The following is a 19,536-nucleotide window of genomic DNA, read 5'->3' on the forward strand; positions in this document are numbered from 1 at the left end:
TGTACTTGGCCCTGCATCTTCATATTACTTTTAAAAAATCATCTTAATTTTCACATACATGCAAAATAAATGATGAATTAAAAAAAAAAAAAAAACCTGCTAGGATTCTTATTGGGATGGGCTTACGATGATTCTGTAGATTTTTCATTCTTTATTTTGCCTTCATTTTCAAGGGTATTTTCACTGAATATAGAATTCGGGGTTGATAATTTTTTTTGTTAAGCACTTGCATGCATAATGCCTCACATCCTAGCCTCATAGTATCTGAGAAGTGAGCTATTAATTGGATTATTATTCTTATATATGTAAAGTGTTATTTTTTTTTTCTTGTTGATCATAAGATTTGCTCTTTGTCTTTGGTTCTCAATTATACAGCTGTTGTAACTGAAAATGTCTGTCTTTCATCAGATTTGGGAACTGGAGACCATTACATCTTCAATTTTAAAAAGTGGGTTTTGGTTTTTTTTGCTTTTTTGGGTTTTTGTTTTGTTTTGTTTTTTTGCTATGCTCTCATTCTCATGTCAGTTTTGGACTATGATATATATAGAACTATATATTATCATCTAACTGGTCCCAGAGGCTTTGTTCAATTTTTTTTCTCCCTATTTTCATATTGAATAATTTCTTTTGATCTATCTTTAAGTTCATTTGCTTTTTCTTTTGTCATGTCCATTCTGTTGAGGTCCACCCATTGATTATGTTTTTTAACATATTATATATTTTTTTGGTTCTAAAATTTTCTTGTCTTTTCCTTTATAATTTTTATTACTCTGCTGAGATTTCATAGTCTTTTATTCAGTTGTGAACATATTTTGTTTTACTTCATTGATGTTAGTTAATAGCCACTTTTAAACTATTAACTTTTAGTACTAACACAGGACATCTTAGGGCTACTGTTAATTTATTTTCTTTTCTATTTTAGTGTGTTCCATTTATCTGGTTTTTCTTATCAGGCAATTTAAAAGTATATCCTAGAAATGGTAAGTGTTAAGTTTTTGAGATTCTGGATTCTGTTATTTTTCTCTGCTATGTGTTATTTCTTTTGTTCTAGCCTGCAATTATCTTATTGGAATTTTTTGTAGGATAAGATTATTTTAGAGCTGAACTAGGACAGCTCTGTGTTTGTCTTAGGGACATCTGAAAATCTGTCACCTAAGCTTGACTAAGAAAAGATCAGTGAGCTAACTGATAATTTATAATATGCTGTTGTAAATTCAAAAGTCCCCTGCAGGTGCCCAGGATTGACTTGTTTGTGGATGAATTATACCTGGCATGACCAGTTAAACTTTTGGCCTTGGCTTTTATACCTAAAAGAACATTAGAGGGCCCACTGAAAATTTCTGGGCAGGCCTCCTGAAACCAAGAGAAATCTTAGCAATTCATTCCCAAGATGAAATACATACTCATTTTGTAAGAATGGCAGAGCCTGGGGAGCTGTGTCTGGAGGTTTCACATACCCTTAGTGTTGTTTTTTGTATTGTTTTGGTTTTTTTGCTTTCCTAACCCCTCTGACCCTTCTCTTAAACCATATATCCTTTGCCTTCCATAAATGTCTTACATGAGTGTGCTCTGTGGAGTCTTGTAAATCCTTTCAATTAATTATCTAACCTGATAACTGCTAAAATTGAACTCTTAACTCTTTTTCTTGGGTGGCAGCATTCAATTACTATTGGCCAGGATCCTTCTAACTGTTCCATACATGTGTGATTAAGGTGTCAGTCAAAGAAAGATATGGGCAGGATAAATTTGAGCAACCCCTTTCTGAGAATTTTTTCCTTCCAAAATGTAGCTACTTTCTTCAATGGTCAAAATTTTCTGAGCTTCAGTCTTTTGATTCACCGGGCTGTTTTCCATCACAGCCTCAGTGCTTCTAGCCTCTGCACTTGGTCTCCAGCTGAAAGTTGCAAAAAATGAGTACTCACTTGATGGAACTCCATTTTTCTAGACAAGTACATAGTACATCTCATTCTGTTTACTCACCAATGCTGTAAGTAGCTCCTATTTGTATTAGGTCTAGATTTTATGGTTTTTTCTGTGGAGAATTCAGGCTGATTTGGTCTTACTCTATCATTATTGGAAGTGGAACTGCTCTCATGAGATTTTTAAACTACCGTCCTTTAAAAAAAAAAAGTTGTTTTAAAATGAAAAAATAGTGCTATATTTTAATTTGTTTGATACACAAGATTTATTCTGGAATGAGCTAATGGAATGTTTGGAATCAGAGAATTTAAAGGAGAGGCTGTCCTATCCTAAGAATAATTATGAATCCATTCGGTCAGAAAAAATATTTTACCAAAAAGTTAAGCTTCCTCAGTTGTCTGCTAATTCTAGCTAAGTGGTCTAATGATGTATTTGACTCACTACAGTCCAAGCATTATTGCATAATGACAAATAGATGCCAGTTACATCTATGGAGGAAAAAGAAGCTTGCTATATGTAATACATGAATATAATCCTTTCTTCCTTTTCACTATGTTATTATACCTTCTCAATTAATCCAATGAAGTAGGTATTGTATATCTGTTTAACAGATGATCGAACATATTCTGGGAAGTTAAGTAACCTTCTCAAAGTCACAGTACTACAATAAAGCCTGATCTATTAGATTTCTAAGTCTGAGCTCTTAGTTATATAATAGATGATTAACTACTGTGAGTTAATTTGTATTTATAAGGATGTGTATGTGTGCACATGTGTGTGTATGTGTGTGTGTGTGTGTGTGTGTGTGTGTATGCTTTTAGTATATTTTTAGTGAATTCCTGGCAGAGGGAAAAAGAGTACTATTGAAGGATAGTACCCTGGAAAATGCTAACAACTTTATAAATTTCTTGTGCATAATGGTATTAAATTTATCAGCAAATGAATATGGTTTTTATGAGGCATATAAACAAGTTTATATTAAACCATAATTGTTCAGTTTTCTTTAGTATTTTTAAAATAACTTTGCCCTATAGTTAATACCTCTGGAAGCACAATTATATTTTGTAGTATTGTAGGAAGACCTGTAAGGCAGACTGGAAAACTATGACCCACAGGCCAAATCCTGCCCACCATTTATTTTTGTAAGTAAAATTTTATGTGGTTATTTTATTGGAATGCAATCATGATTATTTTTGTACTTATTGTCTATGGCTGCTTTTGAGCTATAATGGCAGAAGTAAGTAGTTGTAGCCAATACACAATGACCATCAAACCTAAAATAGTCACACTCTGACTCTTAGCAGAGACAATCTGTCAATGCCTACTCTTAAAGTATCCTTGAGAGTCTCAAATTTTTATTAGTTTCCCATCCTCTGCCTTCCTTTTTTTTTTTTTTAAAGGATTTTATTTATTTAGTCATGAGAGAGACAGAGAGGGGCAGAGGGAGAAGCAGGCTCTCCACAGAGCAGGAAGCCTGATGGGAGACTAGAACCCAGCAGAAGGCAGATGTTCAACCGACTGAGTCACCCAGGTGTCCTAAAACTTTGCATTTTATTAATAAGGTATTTAAGATCCAAAGTGGCCTAGAAAACAAATGAATTATATATCTAGGACTAGAACTTTGAATAATTGTCTTTCTTTTTCTTTTCATTTCTTTCTTCTTCTTCTTTTTTTTTTTTTTCTTTTAGTCTCATGTTTATAGGAAGACATGGTTCTCTGATCTCTGTGTGAATTTTATTCCGGTCTTTCTCTAAATCATTTCCCACATGATGAATTATGTTTATAAGCTGGGGAAGTATTTCCTTCAGGTTCACAAACACAGAATCAAATCACAGAACAATCTGTTTTAAAAGGCTACATTTTTACACAAACAGTACATGATTTGGCAAGCTAATATTTAGAAGACCAATGTCAGTGGGTAGAAATAATTTGTTCACTTTATACCTGCTTTTCTCAAGTTACCTAACCTTCATATTTGGGGAAATTTTCAGTGTGTAATTGACCTATCTAAAGGTGGTTGCTGGTTATCATGCTGATTTCCAAAGCTTTCAGACTGATAGTAAAACATTTCAGAGAGCTAGTAATGATGTATTTAAGAAGAAAAATACTGCTATAAAAGGTGTCCTTATAATGTAGTATGTGCCTGAATTTGCCTTTTATGCTTCCAAACCGTAAGCTCTTATCTTAACATTGATTCCTTATAAAAAAAAACAAATGAAGGGGTGCCTGCGTGGCTTAGTGGGTTAAAGCCTCTGCCTTCAGCTCAGGTCATGATCCCAGGATCAAGCCCTGCATCAGGCTCTCTGCTCAATAAGTAAAATCTTAAAAAAAAAAAAAAAAATGAAGATTTGGATAGAAGACTTCAAGCCTTCTTTTTTTGTGAATATATGCTAAAACTCTATCTTTAGGCACATATCATGATAATGGGACATCAGATGCTGCTGCACAATGAAAAGCATTTTCATCATTAAAATATTATCTGAACATTATTCACAAAGGCTTTTACTTATATTGTTGGAATCCCTCTAACTTTAAATAGGCTCTAGAATTGGGTGCCACATTTGCAGAATATGACATTTTTAATTGGTGAACTTTATTAAATGCAGACGTTTGGGATCTGTGGCAGCAACTGCATGTATCTTAAAGATTTAAGGGTCAAAATTGTTCAGGAGGATAATGATGAGGCAGCAGAAGGCTCTCTGAAGACAAAGAATAAGCGGACACCCTGCAACCCCCCTCCCACCACTCCTGGGTGGGACATGTGTGACATTCTTCCAGGAATCTCCCAACTATCTTAATGTTAATCCCTTGCTAGAGGGGAAAACAACCGTAACTTGACAATGGCACAGCTTCTGGTATCTTGTAGGTCTTCTTTAATCCTTTTAAAACATCACTTTTCCATACTTCCCCCAACCCACAGCAGCTCTTTCTGCCTGTGGATCCTGTCTCCATGATTTAATAAAACCAACATTCTGCACCAAAAAATAAAATAAAATAAAATAAAATAAAATAAATAAATCTGATTGTGAGTCTGAAGCACAGCAAAGTCCCTTAAAGTATTGAAGAAACAGTTTTCATCTGACAATCTAGAAAATTGAGTTCCAATCTTGGCTATCCTGTTAAGGTATAATGTGTCCTTGGATAAGTCACTTCAGTAGCAAACAGGGTAGAAGCCTGCTTTTGAAAGCTCTTGCCTTTCTCCAGAGTTGTCCAATTTCTTGAGTTTTCTAATCTGTGAGACAGGGATGATAATATTGTCCACCTTGGAATTCTTGTGAGAATTAAGATCATGTAGATAAAGTGTTTAATACAGTACGTGGCACATAGTAAGAACTCAGTAAAAGTTAATTTATTAGACTTATTACGATCATTATTAGTACTGCTACCAAAATGACTTAGAACTATAATTCAGGATAATAGACATACAATTTTACCCCTACAAAACCAAGAAAGAGCTGGCCTTTTTCATTTGTTCATTTAATCTTCCATTTATTTTAACAAATTATCATAGTTAGCTGCCAGGATCCAGGCACTGAACTACCCTTGCACTGAGGATACAATGTTGAATATTATGGAGTCTCCCACCTCAGGAGACTTATATCCCACTGGAAGATAAAGACCAAAAAACAAACTCCATATGCCTATAGTTTTCCCTTTGAAGTACAATCACTTCACTAAGAAAATAAACTGACAATACTATGGGACAACTCTAGAATCCTGTTCTTCCATAATGAAACACGAAGTATTGCTCGGGCTCAAGCACTCAACGAGGGAGAGAAATAATGGCTCTTTTCAACAATTTGCTGTATCATTTTGGCATTATCATAGAATTTATATCTACCTTGTGGAAAGAATAGTAATCAAGCAAGCTGCTGCTTTTATTTAAAAAAAAAAAAAAAAGCTTAAACACTTGGTAAAAAGACATTTCACCCACCTCCACAAAGACAATAATAATTTCCATTAGATAGTTTTATCCCTTTTCTTGAGTAGTGTGGTACATACATATTAAACAAGTTTGTACTTTTGGAGAACTTGTTGCTGTGAGAGTAGTTTAGATAAAATGAGCTAGGAGTGTTTAGTTAAACTCCCCTCGGTCTGGTGGCACTCATTGTCTTTGACATCTAGAAGAGGTTTTATAATCCTGTTGCTATAATTTTAAAGACTTAATAAAATTGTTGTTAATAGCTTTTTCATCATTTAAACTGCCTTCCCTTGAGAATTCCATTACTACTTCTGAAAATTCCTTATAACAGTATGGGGAATTGGGAAGGAGGATAAGAAATGTTTAGATGATCATGAACATACACAATATGAAAGCTTATTTTATTACAGATAACACAAAGAATATTGAGAAAGAGCCAGTTAAGAGATGACATGCTTATTGTTCTATACACTAAAACTTATTTTTTCTACAAGGTAAGTTAAATGAAAATTTAGAGTGAACATGCTTGCTTTTCCTATCAGCTCTTTCTTCTTCAAGTTTCAATTAGAGAGATTTCCCTAGGGGGAATATATAGTTCCTACATACACAAAGTGAAGCAATAGATTAATATATATATATATATATATATATATATATATATATATATATATATATATATATTTGTAACATAGAAAATAAAAGTTAGAAAAACCTAGCAAAAGATTAATTTGGATTACATAGAACTGCATCATTAACAGTAATAGATAAATAGGCAAAGTATAGTAACTAAGAAATCAAAATGATTAACACATTTAAAAAATTACCACCACTAGTAGTTTAAGAAATGTAGATTAAAATAAAATAGCATTTTCTCTATAGAATTAGTAGAGATTATAAATAGCATGAAACACTAATAATAGGGTGCGATGACACCACTATTCAGTGCTTCTGTGTGTAAAACTTAGGTTTTGTTTTTTTTTTTAAGATTTTATTTATTTATGACAGAGAAAGATCACAAGTAGACAGAGAGTCAGGCAGAGAGAGAGAGGGAAGCAGGCTCCCCGCTGAGCAGAGAGCCCAATGCGGGACTCGATCCCAGGACCCTGAGACCATGACCTGAGCCGAAGGCAGAGGCTTTAACCCACTGAACCACCCAGGCGCCCCAGGTTTTTTTTTATAGTAACTTATAAGGGACATCTGGGTGGCTCAGTTGTTGAGTGACTGACTCTTGATTTTGGTTCAAAACGATCTCAGGAACCTGAGCTCTGCATTGAACTCCAGAGCTCAGCATAGAGTCTAAGCTCAGCAGGGAGTCCACTTGATAGTCTTTCCCTCTGCCCCTCCCCCAACTCACTCAAGCGCGCGCGCGCGCGCACGCTCTCTCTCTCTCTCTCTCACTCTCTCTCTCAAGTAAAGCTTTAACAAAAAGTAATTTAGAATAAAACATCAATCTTAAACATTTTACATTTTTGTATTAGTGTGGTCTAGGACGGTTGCAAGAAAACCATACTGAAACCATACTATACCTGCTTAGGTCAAAAGGCAAATCATCCTAATTTCAGGATGGAATCTGCTACTAAAATTATGTTCTTAGGAATCTCTAATCTCTTAAAACTAACTTCTGGGTTTTCTCTATCCTTTGTGTTACCTTCATACTAAGGCAAGCTCTCTCCAGTGGTGACTAGAAAATTGGGCTTATCACACCTGGTTAGCAAAATCCCTAATGAAAGGGAGTAACTTTTCCACACTAGTTCCTGGAAGAACCCAAGAGTGAGTCTTCTTGTCTGAGTTGGGCCTGACATTCAGTCTTGAACCAGTCACTGTAGCCAGGGAAGTAGATGCCCTAATTCCCAGCCTGGAGTCCTGTACGCACCTTGGAACTAGGAATGGACTTGGCTTTAACCTAAACATCTTGGGATAGACGGTGATTCTCCAAAGGGAGGTACTGTCACTAAAAGGAGGGGAAATTAAAGCCATTTAGGAAAAACTAAATAGTTATTCTAGGGATGCCTGGGTGGCTCTGTTGGTTTAGCATCTGCTTTCAGCTTGGGTCATAATCCAGGGATCCTGGAATAGAGCCCCATGTCTGGCTCGCCGGCTCAGTGGGGAATCTGCTTCTTCCTCTCCTTCTGCCCTTCCCTCTGCTTGTGCTCTCTTTCTTTCTCTTGCTTTCAATAAATAAAATCTTAAAAAAAAAAAAAGAAAAAAGTTACTCTAGTACAGTTTAGCCCTTTAATAACACTGTGACTCAATGCTATGAAATAATAGATGAAGATTTACCCTTCTTTTTAAATTTTCTTTTAAAGATTTTCTCCATTCATTTGTGGTGGGCAGGAGAGAGCCAGCAACCATAAGCAGCGGGAACAGCAGGCCATAGGAGAAGCAGGCCCCCCGCTGAGCAAGGAGCCTGATGCCCTACTTGATCCCACTGGGATCACAACCTGAGCTGAACGCAGATGCTTAACCTACTGAGCCACTCAGGCATTCCCAGATTTACATTTATTACAGCTTAAGTTCTAAAGCTTTAGCAAAAAAGCAGAGAACAACAACAAAAAAACCTTTGAGCAATCATATTGCCCAACAATAGGGAAATTGTAAGTTAAGAAATATAAAATTTTTGGGGGAGTCATTAAAATGATATTTTCAAATGGTTTTTAGTGCTTATGGGGAAAGGACATTTTTCAATATAAAGCCCTAAAAGCAGAATAGAAGATGATATATACAGTACGATCCCATTTGTAAAAAGTGCACAGGAAAAAAACTTGGGAAAATCTATTAAAATAATAATTAGCCCCCCAAAACCGCTGGAATTCATGTATTCATAAAACAAATTTTTTTTTTAAAGATTTTATTTATTTATTTGACAGAGAGAGAGAGATCACAAGTAGGCAGAGAGGCAGGGGAAAGCAGGCTCCCTGCTGAGCAGAAAGCCTGATGTGGGGCTTGATCCCAGGACCCTGAGACCATGACCCGAGCCGAAGGCAGTGGCTTAACCCACTGAACCACCCAGGTGCCCCAAACAAATATTTTTGAGATGTCTATTTGATGGCATGAATTTTTATTCTGAATACTATCATCTCCATAATTTTCATATTTTTACATATGTTACAACAAGCAACTGAAAGGTATACTGCATTTAAGTTGAAATTCTAATAACCCCACTTAAATCCTTACGATGTTCCAAAAGTCATTGCACAGCACTTTCAGGTACACGGTCTTATTCAATGTGGCTCTCAGGAAATCAGTTGTCAGTTCTAGCTGCTCCATGTGAGTATTGTTCTTCTGCCGAAGCCATAAATAAAATTTGTTGATTGACAGAGTGATTCCTTTGTTCATTCATCCGACCACTTATGAATTGCTAGTGGGATTACAAAATAACCCCTAAAGGAATTTCCTAAAATTGGGTAGGTAAAAAAGCTTATAAATTTTCATGGGTCAGTGAACAGGTTTTTTCAATGATTACAATATATTAATTATACTTTGCTTTAAGTAAATGAAGAACTAAATGAATGTCAGCCTTTCTGTCAGAGCCATTGTGTGTGAAGTGGTTATGCTTGTATACAGTAGCATTCGACTGCAATCATAAAAATCATTTATGTGAACCATCTTTCTGCATAATTTTGGAATTACTGAATCTTATTATGAATGTTTAAATATATTATTGGTGTTAAATATACTATAGATACATTACATATATTCAGAGTTCATTTATTTTCTGCACATTCATTTATGAATGATTTTTATTCATTCTTCTGGCTCAGGTGGAATAAAGGGTTACAAAGTTTTCAGGCCAAAGGATTTTCTGGCAAGAATTCGTGGCTGCCATCCCCTGAAACTTCAGCTCATGAGAGAACACTATGGGGGGAGGTAATGCCTTCAAGGCTCAGAGGGGATTGCTGTGGCCAGCTTTCATGAGGAAAAAAAAAATACGCAGAGGTTTCCAGAGCAAATTCTGCTGGAAGAGAATGCAGAATGGCCTTGAAGGACAGCTGGAGGCAGTAATCTTGATTGTGTAAGGCTGACAGGATTAGTATGTAAGGGTGCTGCTGGGTGATGGTGAAGAGATTCAACAGATGACAAGAGAAACTTTCTCTCAGTTTTACTGTAACCCTTTTTATTAGTACTTATTATTTAATTTATTATTAACTTGGGATGTTGATTTTCCATGTATTGGAATAATTATTTTGGAGTTAGATACATGTTTTTATCATATATCACTTCTAGGCATGTACTCAAAGGAAATATAAGCAAAATATGCTGATTAAAATATTATTAAAACCTCCTCACACTCAGTGTCCAATTCTTTTGAGAGATTCAGAGTCACTGATACCCAGTTTTTCCTTAAAATATCACTCTTTATGCTGTTAAGGTATTTGTGATTTAGCATATTTAACTCTTTAATTGTGAAATATAACATATATAGAAAAGAATATATAACATTTATCAGTACAGTTCAGCAAATAATTAGAAAATGACCCCCTATGTCAAAAGAATGTAATGTGTACCCCGGAAACCTAGCATGTGTTCTGTCCTACTCCTACTCCTTAGAGTAACTACAGTCTGTTTTAATGATAATCATTTCCTTGCTTTTCTTGCATTTTTACCAACTGTATTTGCATCTGCAGCTCCCAAACCCCTACCCACCCCATCCTGCTCCCACCCTTTCTGTATTACAATGGTTTCTGAGTTAGATTTCAAGTACCTGGGTGTCCCCTGGAGTGATAAAGGGGGAGGAAGGACAGTAATTGGTAGATGGTGTTGAATATGGTCCCTGGGAAGTCAAATCCATCCAGAGCTGCAGGGGGATTTAAGGTCACTTTTATATAAATAGGCTCTTCCTAGACTTGAGATCAAGAGCTAGTTAGTCCATTCAGTCTCTTGGTTAAGAGTCTGAACTAAAGGGGTGCCTGGGTGGCTCAGTGGGTTAAAGCCTCTGCCTTCCACTCAGGTCATGATCCCAGGGTCCTGGATGGAGCCCCGCATCAAGCTCTCTGCTCAGCAGGGAGCCTGCTTCCTCCTCTCTCTCTGCCTGCCTCTCTGCCTATTTGTAATCTCTGTCTGTCAAATAAATAAATAAAAAATATTAAAAAAAAAAAAAAGAGTTTGCATTACATAGTCGAGTATGCCACTGGCCTCTGATTTGATTGTCTGTGATAACCGTGGAAGACTGTCTATAAAGGGTCACAAAACAGGCAGATTTGTGCTGCAAAGACCTGGAGTAGTTTTTGATCAGGCCAGAGGGGAGGTACTGCATGCTTCTTACTTTGGCTACGAATGCAAAACAAGAAGGTGACGATGGCTCCCTGTCTAAACCCAGAGCTTAGTGTGTCCAGATAACTTAAGAGTCATTATATCTGCCATTTACTGATGTCAAACACCATTCTTAGTGATTTACATACAATAGATCACTTTGTACTAAACCCTATAGGATAGGTACTATTAAATAGATGAACAGACTTTTTTTTTTTCTTTAACAAATGAAGGAGCTAAGGCTTTGAAAATTTATTTGTACAAGATCTCACAGCTAGTAAATGTCAGTTAGTAAATGTCTGAGCTCAAATTCATGCTTAAACTTTCAGGGATGGTTCCTAAAATGCTGAAGGAACACAGATGAATTACACTTGATAGTGGTAGGTTTTCATTTCCATCTTCATGAAATGTGACCTCATGTGTTTTCTTAAAGTTTGATTATGTTTCCAAAATATGTTTAGTTTTGGCAGTTGAGAGGATGGGGCATAGATAATATGTTCAGTACCGTACTCAAATTCCCATTACCACCCTGCTACTGAAGAATGGGGAACTTTGTCCCTGCAGCTGCATTTACAATATTTACCACGAGAGGGAGGAATCAGACCATGGAGAGTGGCAGCAAGTCCACTAAAGACCACCTTGGCCACTTCTTGCTCTTCATTGGCAGCTGAAGTAGAATGAGTGTGAAATTGGAGAGGGATTTGTTAATAAAAACAGAAGTCTTCTTATTATCTGGAAGAGATGATTTCACAACCCCTGTAAAGAGAAGAGTCAGCTCCTGGAACCTCAAAGTGAGAACGGTTAACATGCTTAGTATCCTAAATTTGAGGATCCCTAGTAGTACTCTAGAAACCAGTAGCTCTCTTCCCCCCCAAAACTGTGATGATCAAAATGTCTCCAGAAATTGCCAAATGTTCCCTGGGGCAAAATTGCTTCTGATTGAGAACCACTATTTTAGGGATCCAAAATGTCCTGAAGACTCCAGGTCTCAAAGATAATAAAAGATCCTCCCTTCCTGGTGAATGGGGAATATGGGTCTCTTGGGTTTCACAATTCAAAGCTATGAATAGAAAGGATAAGGCTAGCCCCAGTTCATAAAAGAAGTAGAGACAAAGGATAACAGCACAATGCCAGGCAAAGTGGTTAAGGAAGCAAGAAACAGCTTGAAACTTTACAATTATTGGGGGAAAAGAGTAAGAAATCAAGCAAAGCAATGAACTAGAGATGATGTTAGCCAAGAAGGAGTTATCACACTCAAGAAACAAAGCATTCCACAAGAGCAGACCTCTTACGAGATAACTGCATGGATGGGGGAAGAGCTATTAAATTCTTAGAGCCAGTTAAAATTCTTCTTTCCAAACCTCCTCTTTGAGTATTTTCTTTCTCACTTACTCATACTCGCATCCTTTGTTCAATCATGCCAGAAACCTTGGAGTTATTCTTTAATTTAAATATTAATTTTTCTATCTGTTAGAGATATCCGGGACCCATGAGACCTTGGTTACATTGAGGGTTGTAGGGAACACGGCAGTAGTCTGGCAACAACTTCTTTACTTGAAAATATGGTGACCACAAACAACTCAAAAGAAATTTAATCAAGAGGAAAGAACCAAACTCATAATATACAACTTACAGAGTACATGAATTTGAAGTGCTATGTGTTCTATAACGCCATAGAGGGGCTCTTATACTTTCAAGAGCTCTGTTTTTGACAAAAGTAATATCATGTCTCCTGGGTCTTGACACGAACCGGTCACTGTTTGGTGGTTCTGGTAGGTTAAGGTCTACTCTCTGGTACAAGTAGCTCTGTCTAAGCTATTCATTCACTTCTTCAGAGGTCTTTTGCTGAAAGGATGATATATAGATCCATCCCGCCTAGTGACGAACTCTTTCTGTTGAAAGTTATGGTTTCCTATACTGAGCCAATAAAAACCATTAGAGGGCATTATTATTATTATTATTTATTATATGCGATTAATATTATAATAATACACACATTATTATTACGTATTATGTTACATTCAAGGGCATCTGACTCAAACACCTTCCAATTGTTTGCTGGAGTGGGTCATAGAAAGCAGGATTTGAGAAATGTTTATTAATTGAATGTATGAAGCTATGAATGAATGCTTACTAATGCATACTATTAGTATGCATGAAAGCCATGCATACTAATATTGCATAATAATGAATGTATTATTATTATTAGTTGAAGCATCCAATCTACAAGGACTCTAAGTATTAACTACTAACAACTCAAAGCTTCCCCTTTCTTTTTCCAGAGAATTGCTTTAGATCAAGTGGTAGCCAGGACCACACCACCTATTTTGGAGACTATATCCTCCCAACCTTGGCCAATGACAAAGAAATCCAAAAGTCAGCCCTCTTATGTCAGGGTGAGTGAAATATGTGGTGTAGCTCATGTTCCAGAGCTTCTCCATGGGATCAGACTGAAACTGTTGCTCAACATCCTTGATAAGCTTCATTTTTCCCCCTGCCTTATTCTTCTGCCTTCACTTTGCTTCTCCAGAGAAGACTCCCCCAATAAAGTGGGAATTTCCAACTCCAGCTCCTCTTCTATGGACCCGAAGTTGTTTTGAAGTCACTACTCTCATCTCACTTTAAACTTTCTTTTAAGCTCAAAGTTAGCCGTGTAACTTTTTGGGTGACAGTAATGTAATGGTCAGATCTCAGGATTGGTATTGGTAGAATGGTAGAATATTACAGCTGAGAAAGAAATTAGCTAGCTTACGTTCTTATTTTATAAATGAGTTCATTGTAGCCCAAAGGCAAGATTTTCTGAAGGTGATACAGTTAATGACTAGCAAAGCTGGAACAGAATCAGATTTCCAGTCTCCCATTTTAGAGCTTTCTCCAAACATCTCTTCCTATTAGTCACTGTGCTCACATGAGGGAATCTTAAGTTGGGTGCTATCCAAGCAAGTTGGAAGAAATGCCTTAAACTCTCAACATCCTTGAAATATTATTTTATATATATGTTAAGAACAATGTGACTGTAGGATGATTACTACCTAGATATTTATAGTTTTTTAACCCTCTATAAAATTTTACTAAATTTTCTCACTAGGGCTAAATAAGTTAATAAGACAAGATTACATCTTCAAGAAGTTTTGTAGGGGAGGCTGTCAAAAAAATAAGGGGGCTACGTTAGTGTTACAGGAAATCTGTGGAGCCAGAAAGGCAATAATTAATCTCATTTGGCAGAGGAGGGGGAAACCTCCAGAGGAGATAACATTTGAGATGGTTTGTGGAGATTAGAATTTTGATACATAGAGAAGAGAAAAGGGCGTTGTAGAAAAATGCAGTGGAATGTGCAACAGCACAGGTAGGAAAGTTTGGGCTGTGGAAAGCCTTTCTGTGTGGCTGAAGTAGGTACTTCTTGAGAAGAGAGGCTAAGAGTTTGTGTGAATGGAATTACTGTGAAGAGTGTGGGATGCCATACCCAATGCTTTGTCTCTTAATTATAATGCCTCTCCATTCCTTCCCCGATTTTCACCTCCATAAATTGTTTATATTTTTCTTTAGTTCTCATGGGAGTATGGCACCATGATGAATGCTTCTGGTATGCGCTTATATTAAATTAGAGAAGGCAGAGAGGAGAAGAAGCCTGCTACTTTCATCTCCATCTCTTTTCTTGGGCATTAATGAAAAGAAATAAGATATACAATTGGGAGATAAAACGGTAGCTTCAACAAAAAGATTAAACTGTCAATCCCTTAGCTAATCAAGAAAAGAAACTAACATATTGAGCATCTAGGATGACTACTAAATTTGTTAAGCACTTTAGAATTGCCTAATTTAATTCCCACAAATTACTACATGAGATCTATAGCTGTAATTACCTCGAATATAAAGATAAGAAACCTCAGGCACCGGCATTCGGTCACATGGCCAAGGTCACAGACTTGATGTGGAATGCTCTGTCATCGTTTCGTCTGTGCCACAGGCTTCCCAGGAAACACTAATGGTGCACACCGAGTGGCTGGAAGTATAGCCTCCGAGAGTTAGCCACTGAAATCCTGGGGGTTCCTTTTATAAAAGAAATAATTGAGAAGTTAAAAGAATTAAAAGACGAAAAGGGGGAGAAAAGACAGGAAGAGTAATAGAGATAGGAAAGGGAGAAAGAAAAAGGGACAATAAAGATATGTTTTAAAAACATTGAGTTGATTATAAATATTCTTTCTACCAAGGTATTAAATATATAAATGCATCACACCTTTCAATATATAATGGGGGAAAAAATCCCCAAAAAACATTTGATAGTTTAAAATATAGATGTACATATATGCATATACCTATTTTGATGTTTGTTTTACATAGACTTAAATTATGAAGTAAAGTTCAACAAAAAGAAGACCTTGAATGGAATAGTCACAACCTTTGGTAATAATGTAAATGCCTTTTAAAAATTCACCAACTAAAATGCTTTAAGACTATTCCCAACAAAATATCATTTACATTTCAAATCCATTAAAATCCTTTATTTTTCTTAAAAGAATATATTGAATCATTTTGAAATGCTCTCATCCATATGTATAATAATGATAAATAATTTATTTCTTAAAACATTAGCTTTTTCCCTGTGGATTAGCATTGCTAAGTTAGACTTGGCTCTGGAATGCAACAGGAAATATTAGATTTCAGACGTTCAGAGGAAATTTTCTGCCCATGCATGGTGGATAAACACACATTATACTATTTACATATATTGTATTTCTTCTCTCTCCCACTAGGGAAAACAAAGCCTATAAATTGTATTTATACTGTTAGCAATGGAGTCTTTGTGTAGTGAACCTTACAGAGCATCAGGTGTTTTTCTCCTTGGGTCCTTAAACTGAAACTTAATTGTCCCATGTCACATCTGTTCACATCAATCACATTACATTATTTTCCTTACAATGTGTTCTTCGAGGTGATATGATTGATGTGACTAAATGTGATGGATCAAAAAGGTCTGTTAGGCACTTCAGAAAATTTCAAAATCTCAAGCCTGCAAGCCAAGGAATCTCTGTCGATGCATAATTCGGTATAAAGTTAAATTTGGAAGGGCAACACAGTTCATCAGATTAAGAATTTTTGACAGTGATTCTTGACAAACTACTTTTTGATGATAAAGAAAAGTATGAATAATTTGCTAGGGCAGAGTCAAGGTTAGGGAGTCATTACCTTGTTGTAAATCACATAAATTCAGGGATGAATCCATGTGGAAAAGTATTTGCAGTTGGAAGACTCTGTTTTGAATCCCAGCTCCTCATGTTCCAGTTACATGACCTTGGAGATATCTCTTTAATTCTATGAACCACAGTTTCTCATCTGTATCATCTATCAAGGGAGAGTATCATGAGAATAACAGGAAAGAATGTACCTAACATAACGCTATAAATTACTAGGTATCATCTCAAGACTCCACAGTTTTGTTAAAGTCTGCACTGAGTAGGAATCAAATTATTTTAAAACACAGAAAGAGTAACAGTTAAAGTAATTAGGTCTTTGATGCCCAGGAGCACCTCTAAGGTAAAAGGAAGTCATGGAGGGGGAGGGGAATGCCTCATGTTCAGAATCCTCATATGTCTAATAACTACTTATCTGTTTGACCACCCATACATTGAAGCAGTTGTCCAAAGTCTGAGGGATCATTCTTGGTGAATATGTTCTCTTGTCAGCTGATGTATTCTCCACTTAAATTTTTACCAGAATTATATGGTCTTTATAAACTTGAAACTGGAAAAGTTGTATCACTATTAATAGAGACTTCCAAGTAGGATTGTGGCTTGGAATTTTCTCTTTCCTACATTCCATTCTTGCCAAAGACATCTGATCAGATTCTGTCAGTGACTTTGGGTTCCTCCTTGACTTATTTTCATACGTAGCCCGTTATAAAATAAACTTTTAGCTATAATTTAGCTGTAACATTTTAGCTGTCTGTAATTTTTTATTATTTTTTAAAAAGATCGTTTATTTATTTATTTGAGAGAGAGAGAGAAAGCATAAGTGGAGGATCAGGGTGAACAGGGACAGAGGGGGAGGGAGAAAAAGACTCCTTGCTCAGGGGGCCCCGATTCTGGTCACAGTCTCAGGAACCCAGGCCTCTGACCTGAGCTGAAGGCAGATGCTTAACAGGCTGAGCCACTCAGGCACCCTGTGTAACTGTAATTTTTTAAAGCAAATTGTATCTGTAATAAACATCAGACACATGGGCCTAGGCCGACTAAGGAGCTGTATACTAACTAGAAGTTGGAGCTGAAGGAGGAAAGGTACTGTCTGGACAGTGAAATGTAGGGATAAGAGTCCTTGCTGAGGAATCAAGACACTTGTATTTGGCAAAGAAGGCCAGCTCTCTGCTAAGGTCAAGTGTGGTTAAAATTGCCCTTCTTTTTTGCAGCTTTAGCTTTGGCAAAGACACTTACCTTGTCTGAGCTTCAGTCCTTCCATGTACGACATCTTCTGCAACGTAACTTCTGTCTTGTGAGGTAGCAAATGGACTCCACTACAACTAGAGTGTGTAGAGTAAGAGCTTTAAGTCTCCTAGATAGGGAGAAAAAAAACCCCAAACACAAAAAAGCCTCTATAAACCAATTTTAACCCACTTCAACTTGAAGCAATAGGGTCCTATAATTTAATTTTTCTCTTTCGGTAAAAACCCAGTTTATCTTGCATTATTCATAATCTTTCAGGATTCTGCTTCATTTTTGGGTTCCTTCCAAGTGATATGTTTCTGGGGAAAGGGGTTACTGGACCTTAGGACATGCAAAGAATTGAGGGAAACAGGATCTCCTCGGCTTCAGCTTGGTCCTTAGGAATGCACTGGCAGTTTATTTCATTTCTGGGCTGTACCCACTTTTGAAATTCAGTGCTGACAATTATGACAATGAGTTCATTCTCTCTTGGTCTTCAACTCAGTGAGGACCTGATGTTCTCTCTATATTGACTTGGTCTCAGCTTGACACTCCTTAGGGCTATCTAAACTTATAAACTCCAGTCAGAGTGCTATGTTCTTCAATCTCTAGCTTTGAGAACACTCATCCTTACACAGTAGCTGCTTTTGACAAGCTCCCAGCTAGAATTCAGAGTTGCCGCCAAGTTTACTTGGCATGGTATGTCTCTGGTTCTGAAAGGTGGGTCTCCTTTCAGAGTTCCAAAGAGAATTAACAGGACTCTTGCATTTGAAATTTACCCTAACTTGCCTTCTCTGGGAAGGAGATTAGAGAAGGTAGATCAGGAGCTACATGTTTTAGTTCCAAGACTTCCTTTCTCTCTCTTCTGTCTCAAAAACCACCCCCCACCACCATACCCAAGGGGAAGGGCTTTCCTTTTACTTCCTCTATATCATATTTTCCTTCTACAGTAGGACTGCAAGACATCCTAGTTATTATAAGTAGAAGAATATTTTTTTTTCTACTCTGTGGGAGAAATCCTATGATCTGGTCTATCAGATTGGATGGATTGGGTTATTAAATGTCCAAATAATATTTGTTAGATTACTATTTGTTATTTGCATTGTTTAGACCATTTAAATAAAAATGAGCTGAGCCAAAAGTGAAATATAAACACCTTATCTTTCCACAGAAATGTTCTTTATGTGCTATTATTTTGCTTTATTGTTTTTCTTAGAGTTCTAGGTACTTCTTTTTAATTCAACCATGTGTCCATCTGAGTTTCATCAGGAAAAGAAGAAATCATTTTCAGTATTCACAATAAAGGGAATTTTATGTATAGAATTGGAATGCAGGCAGAAGCTGAGAAGCTAAAAGAGTGTAGTGCAGTGGAGTAACTAAAAAAAATAGCAAAAAGTCACTGGCACCTCTAGGCTAAAGCGAAAAAAGAAAGTGGTATTGCTGTATACCAGGTTCTGAAGCCACGGCTTCCATGTCCAAATAGAGCTGAAACCAATAAAGAGACACTAATATTTGCTAATGAAGCTCCCCAAGATAGAGAAAGAAGAAAATAAACCACCTGATTTTTCTCCCTTTCCTCTCCTTTAAATGGTCACCAGTGGCTTCAGTCATAAGCTTATTGCAATGGTCTGAGTGTTTGTGTCCCTGTACTACCCTTATGTTAAAATCCTAGTGATCTCTGATAGCACGGGGGAGAGAGCAGCCTTTGGGAGGTGATTGAGTCATGGGGTGAAGCCCTCAAGAATGTAATTAATGCTCTTATAAAAGAAGTCTAAGAGAGTGCCCTTGTCCCTTCGACCATGTAAGGACAGAAAAAGAAATCTGTGACGGCAAAGAGGGCCCTCATGCAACTATGCTGATACTCTGGTCTTGAAGTTCTAGCCTTCAGAACTGTAAGAAATAAATATCTGGTCTTTATAAGCCACCCAGTCTGTTTTCTTGCTATAGCAGCCTGAATAGACAAAGGCACACAGTAACATAGAGGCCTCTAAGAGTCAGTCTTCAGGGGCCATCCCTCTTAAAATACAG

Source organism: Mustela erminea, chromosome 4 (genome assembly GCF_009829155.1).
Source record: "Mustela erminea isolate mMusErm1 chromosome 4, mMusErm1.Pri, whole genome shotgun sequence".
NCBI classification, from domain to species: Eukaryota; Metazoa; Chordata; class Mammalia; order Carnivora; family Mustelidae; genus Mustela; species Mustela erminea.